We start from the raw sequence: 14,042 nt of genomic DNA, 5'->3' as shown, positions 1-14,042 counted from the left end.
GACGCATGAGTTGACGACAACCCAACCATGAAGCAGGTTAGTACAGGTTTACATGTAGCAAGTCACAGATCTAATTTGGCTTGACCTGATAATATATTTTTTTGTGTGGGGGAAGTCCAACTCCTTCCTCAGGACTAAGGAGTCCAACCCTGCCCCCCCCCCCCCATAGACCTCCTCAATAAGCGCAGATTTTGACACGGCCAATAAATCTTCGTTAGGCATCAAATATGAAGCCTGTGGCCAAGTTTCATCAAAATCTTAAGTTTCGTTCAAACAAAAATGACTGAAGTGTTTACAGACTGACTGGCTGACTGACTGACCTGTGGATACTGCTCATTAGCATAAGCTCCCCGGAACTACGCTCCACATGAGCGAATAAATTCTAGAATCCGGATCCGATCTTCACCAAAATTGAGTCAGTTCCTCCATGTCACACACCCAGCCTGTCTACGAAGTTTCGTCCGAATCCATCGATGATGTATTGAGATATCTTGCCATATATCACTTTTGAACCAATCTCTCAATAGTGAAGAATCACTTGAAAAAAATTCTAGTATCCACATCTTCACCAAAATCGAATCAATTCATCTTTGTCACACACCAAACGAGTTCACTAAATTTCGTCCAAATCCGTCCATAATGTTTTGAGTTATCCTGCTCACAGACAGACAGACAGACAGGGGTGAAAACATAGCCTCCATCCACCTGCGGAGGCAGAGGAAACAAACACTGGCTTCAAACCACCTGCTGCTGCTGTTGCTGCATGGTCATCCTATCCTAGGCGATGACAGAAACACACATGTGTTAAAAAAAAAAAAAAAACCACTACAGGTTGTTCGGATGTAAAAGGAGAAATATCAAATGAGAGCATAAAAAATGTCAGGATACAACCAAAAACAGTGAGATTGTTTTATACATCACTTCTGAAAACTTGAACCTGTTGTTATCGTCATCATCATTATTGTGCGTTTCCTTTCTCCAGAGACAATTTCAAGCCGTATATGTTACAAAAGCAAAATAAAGATGAAGACAACAACCAATTCTAACCAAATATGAAGTGAAAGAGTAAGACAAATGGTCCTGATAAAACAGGAGGAATACTGCTTTGTACTGCTGTTTTGAGGATAAATAAGATTTCGTCGGAAATTCAAGAAAAACATACTTATGCAATACTTTCTGAAACGTGGCAGGTTGTGGAGGCACCTATAGTACAGCAGCCAATGTGGAAAATATGACACTTTAAAGGAGAGGGTCTTGTATCCCCCACATCTGCTTCATGAGGACTTCCCGTTTCCTGTAATTTGGATCAGAAAGGAGTGAGTGTGATACCAAATCATCTGTCTAAATCAACGCCAGGTTTCGTTTTGTAGCAGGGCTCTTGGCGACATATTTCCAGTATGTCAGCCAATCAAGTTCTGTTTTGCAATGCAGGTTCACATTTTGACACCATTCACTAGTTACAAAATGACAAGGTGTGAACGTTTGTGTTCTCGTTGAATGGAGCATATAATTCAGTAGAGGCACGAAACCTGGGTGAAAAAAAAACATATCTGACCGTCTTTCTGAAGAAGGTGGAGGATGGTCTGGATCCGCCCTTGCAGTGACGTACTTCGTATCATGTTACCTTCATCTCTTATTGTGAGTTATATGTCCCCAGACCTTGCTGAAAGATGTTGGACAGAACAATGGAGCGAGGGAGGAAAAATGAATTGGAATGAGGATGATGAGGGTGGTGGGGAGTACAGGCCACTGTTAGTGGTAACAGATGTTGCAATATAATAATCATAAATAAAAATAGCAACAAGGAAAAGAGAAATCAAAGATTGCAGACCCTCACCAGGACTTGTTTTGTTCGGTGTTTGTGTGGTTATTTTGTGTGATATTTGTGTACTGGTGTGTTACGTAATGAATAAGAGACATAATTAGAACTGTCACTTTCTAACTGCTGGCAGTGATGACTGGGTACCAAGAAATCCCGCTTCGAGGCAACCCCGCTTTGATCGGACACCTGACCCTGACCCATGACGTTTATTATTATTCAATTGAATTTAAGGTGGGATTAAAACAAATTCAATTCAAATCAAATGGAAGACCAAGTAGGTACAGTCCTGTATTGGGGTCATCAGAAGGAACCCGAACAAGCAAAAAGCAAAGATGAAGTCATCAGGAGGAACCTGGATAGGACTCGCATTTCAACTGCTACTCCTCTGCCCTCAAGCTCACCCAATTACAGCCAAGTGAGCCTTATTCAAAAAAAAAAAATTGACAATTTTAGAAATTCAACCTATGTTGTCCTTTTGGTGGATGTTTACGTCGAAAATAATTGGTAGTTGAATTCAATGACCAAATATGCAACTCTTCTTCAAATTTCAAGTGAATCAGATGAAAATTGAGGATTTTAGAAATACCGCCTTAGTTGTTGAACTTGGGACTATGTTCACCTTTTGGTCCATGTTGACCTCAAAAATAATTGGCTAGTTGAAATCATTGAACTGAAATAGAAATCATCTTCTAATTTAAAGTCAATCGGATGAAAATTGTCAATTTTTAAAATGCGGCCTACGTTGACCTTTTAGCCTATGTGGACCTCAAAAATAATTGGTGCTTGAATTTAGTGATGCGAGATGAAAATCCTCTTCAAATTTCAAGTCAATCAGATGAAAATTGAGGATTTTAGAAATGCCGCCGAGATTGTTGACCGTGGGCCTATGTTGACCTTTTGATCTTTGTTGACCTCAAAAATAATTGGCTAGTTGAAATCAGTGACCTGCAATATAAATCCTCTTCAAATTTCGTCTATTGGATGAAAATTGAGGATTTTAGAAATCTCACCTAAGTTGTTGACCTTTGTTGGCCTATGTTGACCTTTGGACCTCAAAAACAATAGGCTTCTTCCTTTTGAGCAACTCGACCATGTGGTGAAGTTTCTTGAACGTCAGTTTGAAATTGTGACCTGTAGGCGACAAACAGACAGAATAACAAAATCGACTAACCAATATACTTTAAAAAAAATCTTCGATTTTGCAAGTAGCAAATGGACCCAAATGCAATACCCTCTCCTCCAGCGAGGGTAAAAAATAATTATAATAACAATAATAACAGTTACAGTCGTTCTTTAATGATCATCATCCAAGTCTGACTACTGCATTTCTTTCTGCCCTGGGCAGCTCACATCGATATACTTATAAACAATTTATCATGCACAAAAGGCAGCATACCTTGTTTTCCTTACTTATTGAGTGTCCAAATAAAATTTTAATAAACAACAGCCGTTCTAGGCAAGCTGTGTTAACAAAAGGTACAAAAACCTTTTTTATTTGAAAAACACCCGTTAAAGAAAAACGCAATGTTCAAAAAGCCACATAGTACAAAAAGTCGAATCCATGCATGTACGAACCTTAAAATGTCACACATACCCTTAAATAATCAGAGCATAGTGCCATCTATTTCATAAATACTTTCACAAACCCCAGGTTCTTTAATCAATTGATGTCTAACCAGCAGACAAGTGTCGTCCAAACTTGAGTTTATTTAAAATATAAAAACACAAAGCATACTGGCATGCCTTGTAAACAGCAAAACAACTGAAGAGTGGCTCTTCTTCTTTCACTCTCCTCTTATTCTGCTTTACCATTTATATATACTCAGTGCATTAGCCTTTGCAAAAACCCCTTCCTCTTAAACCTACATGGAGTGAAGCAGGACTGTGTGTTTGCTGCCACCCTGTTCAGCATGATGTGTGCTGCCATCCTTTCTGATGCATTCTACGTCAGTGAAAGTAGCATCCACATTAGATACCACATTGACGGTGAAGTCTTAAATTTGAGGAAACTGAAAGCCAAAACCAAAGTGCACGAAGCTGTGGTTCATGACTTTCTTTGTGCTGATGACTGCACTTTAAATGCTTGTTCAGAAAAAGAAATGCAACATTGCATGGACTGCCTCTCATCCACGTGATAACTTCGGTATCACCATCAGCACCAAGAATACTGTAGTTATGCACCAACCTGCCATACTTAAGCAGTCTGTGAAGCCAACTGTTACAGAGAAGGGTCAAACACTTGAAGTCAATAAATTTACCTACCTTGACAGCACCCTCTCCAGAGCAGTTCACATTGACGATTAAGTCAACATCAGAATAGCTCAGGCCAGCGTTACCTTTGGCAAGCAACGGAAAACTGTCTGGGAGCGAAAAGGAATCAGTCCTTTAACAAAAGTGAGGGTATATAGAGCGGCTGTTTTTCCCACCCTCTTTTATGCTTGTGAGACGTGGACAGTTTTCTCCAGACACGCAAACAAGCTCCACCACTTTTACATGACATGCTTGTGGTGATTACTCAAGATCAGATGGCAAGACAAGATTCCAAATACTGACATTCTTTCCATGACCAATATGCCCAGCATCCACACCCTTTTGAAGAGAGCTCAGATAAGATGGGCAGGATATGTTGCCAAAATGCCTGATGCGCAACTGCCAAAAAGGCTCTTCTACAGTGAGCTAATTGAAGGGACACATTCACATGGAGGTCAGAAAAAGTGCTTCAAGAATACCCTGAAGGTTTCACTGAAGAGTCGAACATCACCCCTGGGACATTGGAGAAACTTGCACAGGATCACTCTACACGATGCAGTCTCATTACCAAAGGAGCTGTTAGGGTTAGGGTTAGTTGATCCTATGAACTAAAACAGTCACACTGGCCAACAGGAAATGTGAGCTACAAAAGTCCAGAGCCATAACATCTCTTCTGCATCCACACGACATATGTTTTCAACAAGCAGTGGATCCTTTCATGCTCAACTTGGACTAATGAGTCAACTTCAAACAAATCGCACCTGAAATTTTAAGAATCCTAGTTGATGTCATGGTCATCTTAAACTACAAAGGACGAACAACTACAACGTCAACTTGGTGGTTCAATAACCAGAAGCCACTAGAACTGTCTCGTTAACACAAGGTGGTCTAACATCCAGAAGTAAACAGAAAATTCCCAAACTCTCATGATCTTTCCACATGGCTTTAAATCCAACTACATCATTAAATTTCCATCCATCCATCCATCCATTGGGACCACACTCTGTACAGAGTGTCGGTGCTGCGAAGCAGTCTCCTGGGCTATTGGGCACAATCCTGGATGGGTCACCACTCCGACGCAGGCTAGTCAAATATATAGCTCAATAATCTCAGCAAGCCGGTACTCATTTTTCCGACCTCGCAAGGATGGCAGGCTAAGTCAACCGCACCTGGTGTTAATTCAGCGGTGACAGAGGCCCAAACTCCAGACCCCGAGGATCTTAAGCCAGCCACCTTAACTGTTAAGCCAACACCAGGCTTGCAATCAAAAGTAATCAAATATAAGCCGTTTTCATAACAGCAACCAATCTTAACAAATGGGCTGAAAGGATAATGCCAAGGATTTCACCTTTGAGCTGTCCAGACAGATTGATTATGATTATCCATAATGCTGTTCTTCAGAGCAATGTGAAGCCAAATGTCCCATCTGATCGCATTTGCCATTGGACATTTCATTAATATCTCAAGATTATTTTACAAATCGCCCATTCTGTGCTGCCAGACTGCCACCCTGGCTAAATTCCTGCTCTGATTGGTGATAGGAAATGCAACGGCAAACACACAGTGTATTATCTACCTGTACAGACTGCTGGGAATAGTGTGAACATTGGATTGGAGCTCAACTGAGCCTCAAGTTGGTTATATGGGCAAGGTAGGAAATTCTACCTTGTTTTAAGCTTTAATAACAGCAAGGAAAACTCTGCAGCAACGTGGTGTTAAATCAAGGAGATAAAGGTCCAACATTCCCTTCTGACGATGTCAGGGTTGTTGAGCTGGGTGAAGGGTTGAGCTCGAGGGGGATGGGGGCTGGGGTGGTGGGGGGGGGTAATGGTGTCCAAAGCCCCACCACATTTACTTAGACTAATAGCATGTAATCAAAAACTGATGACCCTAAATCGCAAAAGTGCATGTTTCTACTCTGGTCAAATTTAACTCTTCCCAACTCTGAGCTCTTCGATGCACTCTTCATTTCATAACACAGTAGCCTGTCCTTTTTAGCTCACGTGGAACATAGTTGAGGTATTAGCATCGCACGGTGACTGTCAGTCTGTAAGCACTTGGATCATCTTCTCCAAAACAACACACATGATTTTGATGAAACTTGACCACAACCTTCATCACTCTTGATGTACTAAAGTTTGTTCTCATGGAATAATAATAAAAAAATGGTCTGAGGGGATGTAAAGGGGGGTCTTGACCCCTCAAGTTAGGAATTTGTTTTCTTCTCTGAAACCACACACACAATTTCGATGAAACTTGACCACAACCTTTATCACCTGTGGTGCTAAAACTAATAGTCCTATTTTCACCAAACTTTGTAGAACTTCTGAGGACTGTTTCCTGATACCTTGCAAATCCCATCAATAAATTGCATACTAAGTAGATCAATTTAAAGGCCATTATCCATTATGGAATTGCCACTTTTGACTTCTCAAAAAGTATTCACCAGATTTAGATGTAACTTGGTCTTTCTTCAAAATGTAATTTCGTCTATTGGATGAAAATTGAGGATTTTAGAAATCTCACCCAAGTTGTTGACCTTTGTTGGCCTATGTTGACCTTTGGACCTCAATCTCTGAACGGTGCTTTCACAAGTTTGTTCAAAGCATCGGCTAATTTATATATTTTGTTGGTCATCCACACCTAACAGTGGTTCCCTGGTTCTACCAGATGAGTGCAGGGACATTGCCCCTATTTTGTATATACAAGTTCTAAGGCTCGTAATGGCACTGCCACTCACATACACATGACTATATTGACGAAACAAACAATTAACACAGCCACTGAGATTGGGGGAAGTGCCGCTACTTCCCGGAACACTTTAGGTACCAGCGACGTCACAACAATGGCACCCCCACTGATCTCTATGCCAACTGGATAAGAGGGGTCATTTTTTAAGCCATTTGGCCGCCATCTTTGCTCTCCAAAAACGAATGAATGGGACTGTTAGTAACTATGATGAATGCCACTTACCGATTGAAATGTGATTCCTCTTCTCCTTTGATCACGACTGTCACGGTTTTTACAACCTCAAGCAGCTCACGATGGCATTTCATAAATACTACAACAATGCTTTCTTCAACCTGGGAATGGACTAAAATCAAGTCAGAATGGTATAAAATCAAGTGGGAAGGTGGAATTTTCGTCGGAAATATGCACCTTGAACCAAGTATTTTGTATTGACCCAAACGGGATTTTCTGTGTAGCATGAGAAGAAATATGGCGGATGGAGCACTTCCGGTGGCTTCAGGACTGCTCAACTAATTGACTTTAGGCACCATATCCAGTTGGTCGAGAGATCAGTGTTCTCACCGAGCTCAGCGGGTCATTGGCTCAAAATAAATTGCCTCCTTTCCAAAGATGCCAAGCTATGGCGATTACCCGTGCTCTGTCCTTCTCAATGCTGAGCGTCAAGCAGGGAAGCAGTATGTACCATTTTAAAAGTCTTTGAACACGTTTCATAAGACAGAAGCCTATCTTAATGCATTTCATAACACAGTAGCCTATCAACACATTTCACAATACAGTAGCCTATCATTTTTCTCTCTCATTTTTTGTAGACACTGCCGAGGCTTGCATGAGAGCTAACACTTTCAGGAAGGAAAGCAGGGAATTTGAAGGAGGTGGGTTTGGGGTGGATTAGCGGGAGAAGGAAAGATCGTGGTTTTGGATGGAGGAAGATAAGAGATGGTGGTGAACAGCTGTTTTGAAGACCTGGAGGGAAGAGTGGGACTGAAGAGAGTGTGGGAGTTTGTTCCAAAGGTGGGGGAAAAGAGGAAAGAAAGAGTGAAGGTGAGCAGTGATTCTTGATTTTGGTAGTTTTACCAGAAGGGGGTTGATGGCGGACCTTGAGCACCCTGCAGAAATATGGGTGGGGGGGAAGTGGTGGACATATCTCAGACAGAGCAGGAGGGGCAAGGCCAGAGAGGAGATGGTAGAAGACAGAAAGACCACAGACCTGCCTGCAGTGAGAGAGTGAGAGATCCAAAGACTCAGCCTCACCGCGGGAGATACCAATGATCTTAAAAGCCTTGGTTTCCACAGCGTGAAGCCAAGAAAGGTGAGAGGTGGGAGCACCAGCCCAGAGGGAGAGCAGTACTCCATCAGGCTGCAGACGAAAGCTCTGCCATGTGGTCAGGAGCTCAGGTGTGCCAAGGAAGGACTTTGCACAATGGAGGATGCAAAATCGGTGACTGGCTTTGGAGGCCAGCTTGGAAATATGGCTTTCCCAGGAAAGATCATGGCAGATAGTGAGACCCATAAGCTTGAATGAAACGACTTCTTCAAGAGGATTGTTGAGACAGTAGATGGGGTGGGGGTTACAGATGGTCCTTTCGGAGAGACAAAGTGAGAGTGTGAGATTTGTCAGGGCTGAAAGACGTTCCATGTGTTGGACCAGTTTGTGATTTTATCCAGATCTGCAGTGAGAGAAGAAGCTGCTGCTTGCCGATCTGAGGGATTTCAGATGGTACAGCAGAGGGTGGAGTCATCAGCAAAGAGATAAAGAGGATTTTCCAGAGTGTCAGAGAGATCATTGATGAAAACCAGAAAAAGAACAGGGCCCAGAACGCTGCATTGAGGAACTCCAGCCTGGACAGAAAGAGGGTGTGAGAGAACTCCATCAAGGGCCACACGTTGACTGTGACAGGAAAGGATGTCTAAGAGCTATGACTGGAGATGTCCTTGGATACTATAGGAAGAGAGTTTGGTGAGCAGGACAGGGTGCCAGGCCATATCGAAGGAACATGACATGTCGAGGGAGATGGCTCTGATTTCATGTCTGGCAATGAGGATCTCCATCAATTGTTGAGAGAGCAGAAACAGCATATCCAGGGTAAAGTGACCTGGTCTGAATCCAAACTGATGATGGAAATGGAAAAAAAAGCCTATCTTAATGCCATTCATAACAAAACACAGGATCCTATCTTAACAGTCACCTATCTTAACACATTTCATAACACAGGAGCCCATATTAACACATTTCATAACACAGGAGCCCATATTAACACATTTCATAACACAGGAGCCCATATTAACACATTTCATAACACAGGAGCCCATATTAACACATTTCATAACACAGTAGCCTATCTTAACACATTTCATAACACAGGAACCCATATTAACACATTTCATAACACAGTAGCCTATCTTAACACATTTCATAACACAGTAGCCCATATTAACACATTTCATAACACAGTAGCCCATATTAACACATTTCATAACACAGTAGCCCATATTAACACATTTCATAACACAGTAGCCTATCTTAACACATTTCATAACACAGTAGCCCATATTAACACATTTCATAACACAGTAGCCTATCTTAACACATTTCATAACACAGGAGCCCATATTAACACATTTCATAACACAGGAGCCCATATTAACACATTTCATAACACAGTAGCCTATCTTAACACATTTCATAACACAGGAGCCCATATTAACACATTTCATAACACAGTAGCCTATCTTCACACATTTCATAACACAGTAGCCCATATTAACACATTTCATAACACAGTAGCCCATATTAACACATTTCATAACACAGTAGCCCATATTAACACATTTCATAACACAGTAGCCTATCTTAACACATTTCATAACACAGGAGCCCATATTAACACATTTCATAACACAGTAGCCTATCTTCACACATTTCATAACACAGGAGCCCATATTAACACATTTCATAACACAGGAGCCCATATTAACACATTTCATAACACAGTAGCCTATCTTAACACATTTCATAACACAGTAGCCCATATTAACACATTTCATAACACAGTAGCCCATATTAACACATTTCATAACACAGTAGCCCATATTAACACATTTCATAACACAGTAGCCCATATTAACACATTTCATAACACAGTAGCCTATCTTAACACATTTCATAACACAGTAGCCCATATTAACACATTTCATAACACAGTAGCCTATCTTAACACATTTCATAACACAGGAGCCCATATTAACACATTTCATAACACAGGAGCCCATATTAACACATTTCATAACACAGTAGCCTATCTTAACACATTTCATAACACAGGAGCCCATATTAACACATTTCATAACACAGTAGCCTATCTTCACACATTTCATAACACAGTAGCCCATATTAACACATTTCATAACACAGTAGCCCATATTAACACATTTCATAACACAGTAGCCCATATTAACACATTTCATAACACAGTAGCCCATATTAACACATTTCATAACACAGTAGCCTATCTTAACACATTTCATAACACAGGAGCCCATATTAACACAATTCATAACACAGTAGCCCATATTAACACATTTTATAACACAGGAGCCCATCTTAACACATTTAATCACACAGTATCCTATCTTAACACATTTCACAACACAGTAGCCCATATTAACACATTTCATAACAAAGTAGCCTATCGTAACACATTTAATCACACAGTAGCCCATCTTAACTCATTTCATAACACAGGCCTTATCTTAAGAGTCACCTATCCTTACACATTTCATAACAACACAGTAGTCGATTCAGCTCTTCAATGAGCCTCAACCTCGAAAAACACAAAGAATATATTCCTCCTGTGAAACAGTAAACAAATCTGGTGCGTGCGTGCGTGTGTGTGTGTGTGTGTGTGTGTGTGTGTGTGTGTGTGTGTGTGTGTGTGTGTGTGTGTGTGTGTGTGTGTGTGTGTGTATGTGTGTGTGTGTGTGTGTGCGTGTGCATGTGCATGCGTGCGTGCGAAGCTTTCCACATGCTGTCGGGATTATGAACATTTCATATCGCACTAGTATGGTATACATGGGAGAACATGTTTGAAGAATGCTCTCCCATGAAGTGGAGCTATTTAATTACACAGAAGGAAAAACTGCCTTCATGGTGTCGATTCACGATGCTTTTCTCATGGGTGTGGGTGGTTGTGCGCTTGTAAGCAGAGGATGATGCATTGCAGCATTTTGTCGAGTGTATTTTGTGTAAACTGGACGACAGCCACTGTGGGGCCTTTCCCTTCAGCAGCAGTGTGATTGGACCTATCTGACACAAGCTTATTCAACCGATTAAAATTACCTATCCTGGACATTTAATGTACAATTTGTATCCATTATGTACCTTTCTTTTACCGTTTTACTCACATAAATATAGTGTACAGTTTGGTATTTTTACGTGAAAATATTGGCATCCTCACGATTCATGGATTAGTGTTTGTGGTTGTTTGTTTGTCGCACGACTCCTCATACAGTTCTGGGTGGATTACATCTTGACTTGCTACATCGGATCATCATGGCCCCAATTAATATATTGGTGTGTTTTTATCTTTGCCAGTGGTCTTGGGAGTTCGGTGGGGACTCAAATTGGCGATGTAAATGTGTATCATGTAGCGCCACCTCCAGGTGAGATAGGGTATTACAAGTTTCCAACATTTACAGTGCAGTATTCCTGTCCCCACGTTTTACAGTACAGTTAGGTGTTTTGAATTATCAGCAGGAGGAATGTTTTTGCTTCATGCACATAACCTGGGATTTTTTTTTTCGGGAGTGATTGAGGCAGCTGTCAGTTGCCCATACACCGCCCAAATAAAGCTGTGCATCAGAAAAGGTGTTGCATGCATTGAACAAGATTTGAAGAAAAGAAAAAAAACTTCCGGTGTATGAACCGCACCTGTTTTTCACCCTCAAAAGAAATGAATATGTTGATCATATTATTTTCTGATCTAGATCTAAATATGTTTGTACATTAACTTTGTACGGAACAAAGTGACGGAGGTGTCTACATGCTTACTCCCATGTCCACTTAATTTTGTCTCACGGTCTTATTATTATTTTCAAGAAGTTGAAGAGAGGGGAGAGGATACCGAGAAGTTTTTATTTTTCTTTCTTACTTTTTATTATTATAAAGAGGATTTTTTTGTTGTTGCTAGAAAAAGGATGAAAAGGGATTCAAACTGGTATCATACATATTTCCTGTGGATTTGTAGTCCTAAAAAGGGCCGTTTGGATTTGATGAAGCTTTTCAGCTAAACCCGAGGAAATCCTCACCAATGCTTTCCTCATCGAAGATGGCACATAACTCCTTGTCTGAATCTGGGTAGAGTAAATCCCCATTGCTCTCACCGTCATTTGCAGCCTCCTCCTCCAAAATGATGTCGTCCTCTGTGCCATCCATGTTGTTGGAGATGCAGCATTTTAGAAATGCTTGCTTGATGTCCGACGGTATCTCCTCCCACACCTTGATGATCCAGCCACAGATCATCGGAAGGTCGACCATTCTCATCCTCCCACTCTTGGTGTAGGTCTTCTCCCTACTCGTTATCCAGTTGGACCAGCAGCGACGTAGCCCGTCCTTGAACGGCTTGTTGATAGACACATCGAGGGGCTGCAGGAGCGATGTCATCCCGCCTGGGATGATGATGAGATCAGTGTTGGTCTGACGGAGCAGCGCTTTGGTGTCATCGGTCTTGTGACAAATGAATGCATCCAGGACCAGCATGCTCCATCACCGGGAGAGACCGTCATTCAGCCTACCACTCCAGACTGTGCGCACCCAGTCCTGGACCAGTCCCTTGTCTATCCACCCCTTCTGCTGTGCACGAACAATGATGCCAGCTGGAAACTTGTCTTTGAGCATTGTCTTCTTCTTCAGCATGTGAATCTTGCCACCATCTGTGGTGCAGGTGTGCATGACGGTGAATCGGTCCTTCTCGTGACTGTCATAAGCAATGTTGATCACCACATTGCGCGCAACCTTATTTGAGGTGGGTGCTCCATTATTCGACTCTAGCTATTGTGAATAATTCTTCTTTTGATGAGACTCGGTGTTCTTCTTCTTTTGTGTTTAATGGCATTTTCAGAGCCATGAGGTTCTTCATATGCCACGCACCTAAACTCCGGGTGACTCCAGGCATCTTCGGACACTTCCGAGCATGGCTTTATTTAATCTCTGCACATTGTTAACAAAACGCTGCACAAACTCTTAACCTGAACCGATTTTCAAAATTTAAGTGGTGGAATTGAGCTTAACAACAGTTCCAACAGCTAAACAAGTGTTTATTTGGAACACAATTGAAATTCAGCATTGCTCGTTTGACTGATTTTTTTTTCGATACCCGTGTATTAACCGCACCCCCAACTTTTACCTTTTTTGCCGATAAAAAAGTGTGATTTATACATTGGAAAATATAGTAGTGCTTGGCCAATATTGGCAATTTTAAGGGATTTTTCGGGAATCGGCTGATTGGAGTCAGCGTGATTACCGACTACAATACGTACTGTATATAACCCAAAAGCCTTGAGTAACTTTCACCCAGTGTTTTGGGGGAATTTCAATAAATAAATAGATAAATAAATAAAACAACATTGCATTATCGATGTTTCAGGGAGATGTGCAGAAACATTAATCTTGAGAAACAGCTGCCAATCGTCATGCTACAGGTGGAAAAATTTTTGGCTCTGTAATTTAGAAAACACGTTAATATGGCAAACCGCTCAGAAATCAGGTGTTTTCAAATGTATATTACTTTGAAACTCACAAAGAGAAACATATAACTTTTCTAATGCACACACAGTTCATCTATATTGTTGCGGTTCTGCAAAACCACGTGCCTCTAAGGCAAAGGCACCCAACATACAGTGATTCCCAGGCAGTTATTTCATTAGTATTCGTGTCCTTAGTCCTTCCCTCATATCTCGTGGATAAACGGGACGAATTGCATTGTGTGGGACTCGTAGTTAGGTCGAATAAATATCTTTCATTCATATTCTGACCTCTACTCGAGCCCTTTCCTTTTTGCCATAATAAACAAACAAGCATGCAAGCACACATGCCATTCAACAGAGAATTGTTTAATAGGCACACTGCGATGCCTCCCATCGCTCGGATCGTCCCTGTTGCACACAAGACAACCTTCCCCGGGAATTTGCGCACCATTATCCATTCAAATTTGCGCGCCAATTC

At 41.4% G+C, this 14,042-nt stretch overlaps 1 protein-coding gene across 5 annotated transcripts in view; it reads right to left on the bottom strand.

Annotated features, from left to right (window-relative positions):
- The window catches only part of LOC147014424 (protein CFDP2-like), a 121,096-nt gene that overhangs the window by 43,710 nt on the left and 63,344 nt on the right, over positions 1-14,042 (bottom strand). For 3 of the 5 annotated variants that reach the window (XR_015050763.1, XR_015050761.1, XM_085852365.1), the window contains exons 1-3: positions 4,085-4,238; positions 2,833-2,953; positions 1,556-1,663 (exon numbers count right to left, since the gene is read on the bottom strand). The gene's annotated coding sequence lies outside the window, so the exon portion shown is untranslated. Of the gene's footprint in view, positions 1-17; positions 1,295-1,555; positions 1,664-2,832; positions 2,954-4,084; positions 4,239-14,042 lie in introns of those variants that run through there. The other 2 variants (XR_015050762.1, XM_085852366.1) reach the window with 2 other exon arrangements.

Source organism: Eptatretus burgeri, chromosome 13 (assembly GCF_056783735.1).
Source record: "Eptatretus burgeri isolate ZD-2024b chromosome 13, Ebu_testis_v1, whole genome shotgun sequence".
Lineage (NCBI taxonomy): Eukaryota > Metazoa > Chordata > Myxini > Myxiniformes > Myxinidae > Eptatretus > Eptatretus burgeri.
Note: the sequence above shows the minus strand (reverse complement) of the source record. Positions and strands in the feature narration are given on the sequence as shown.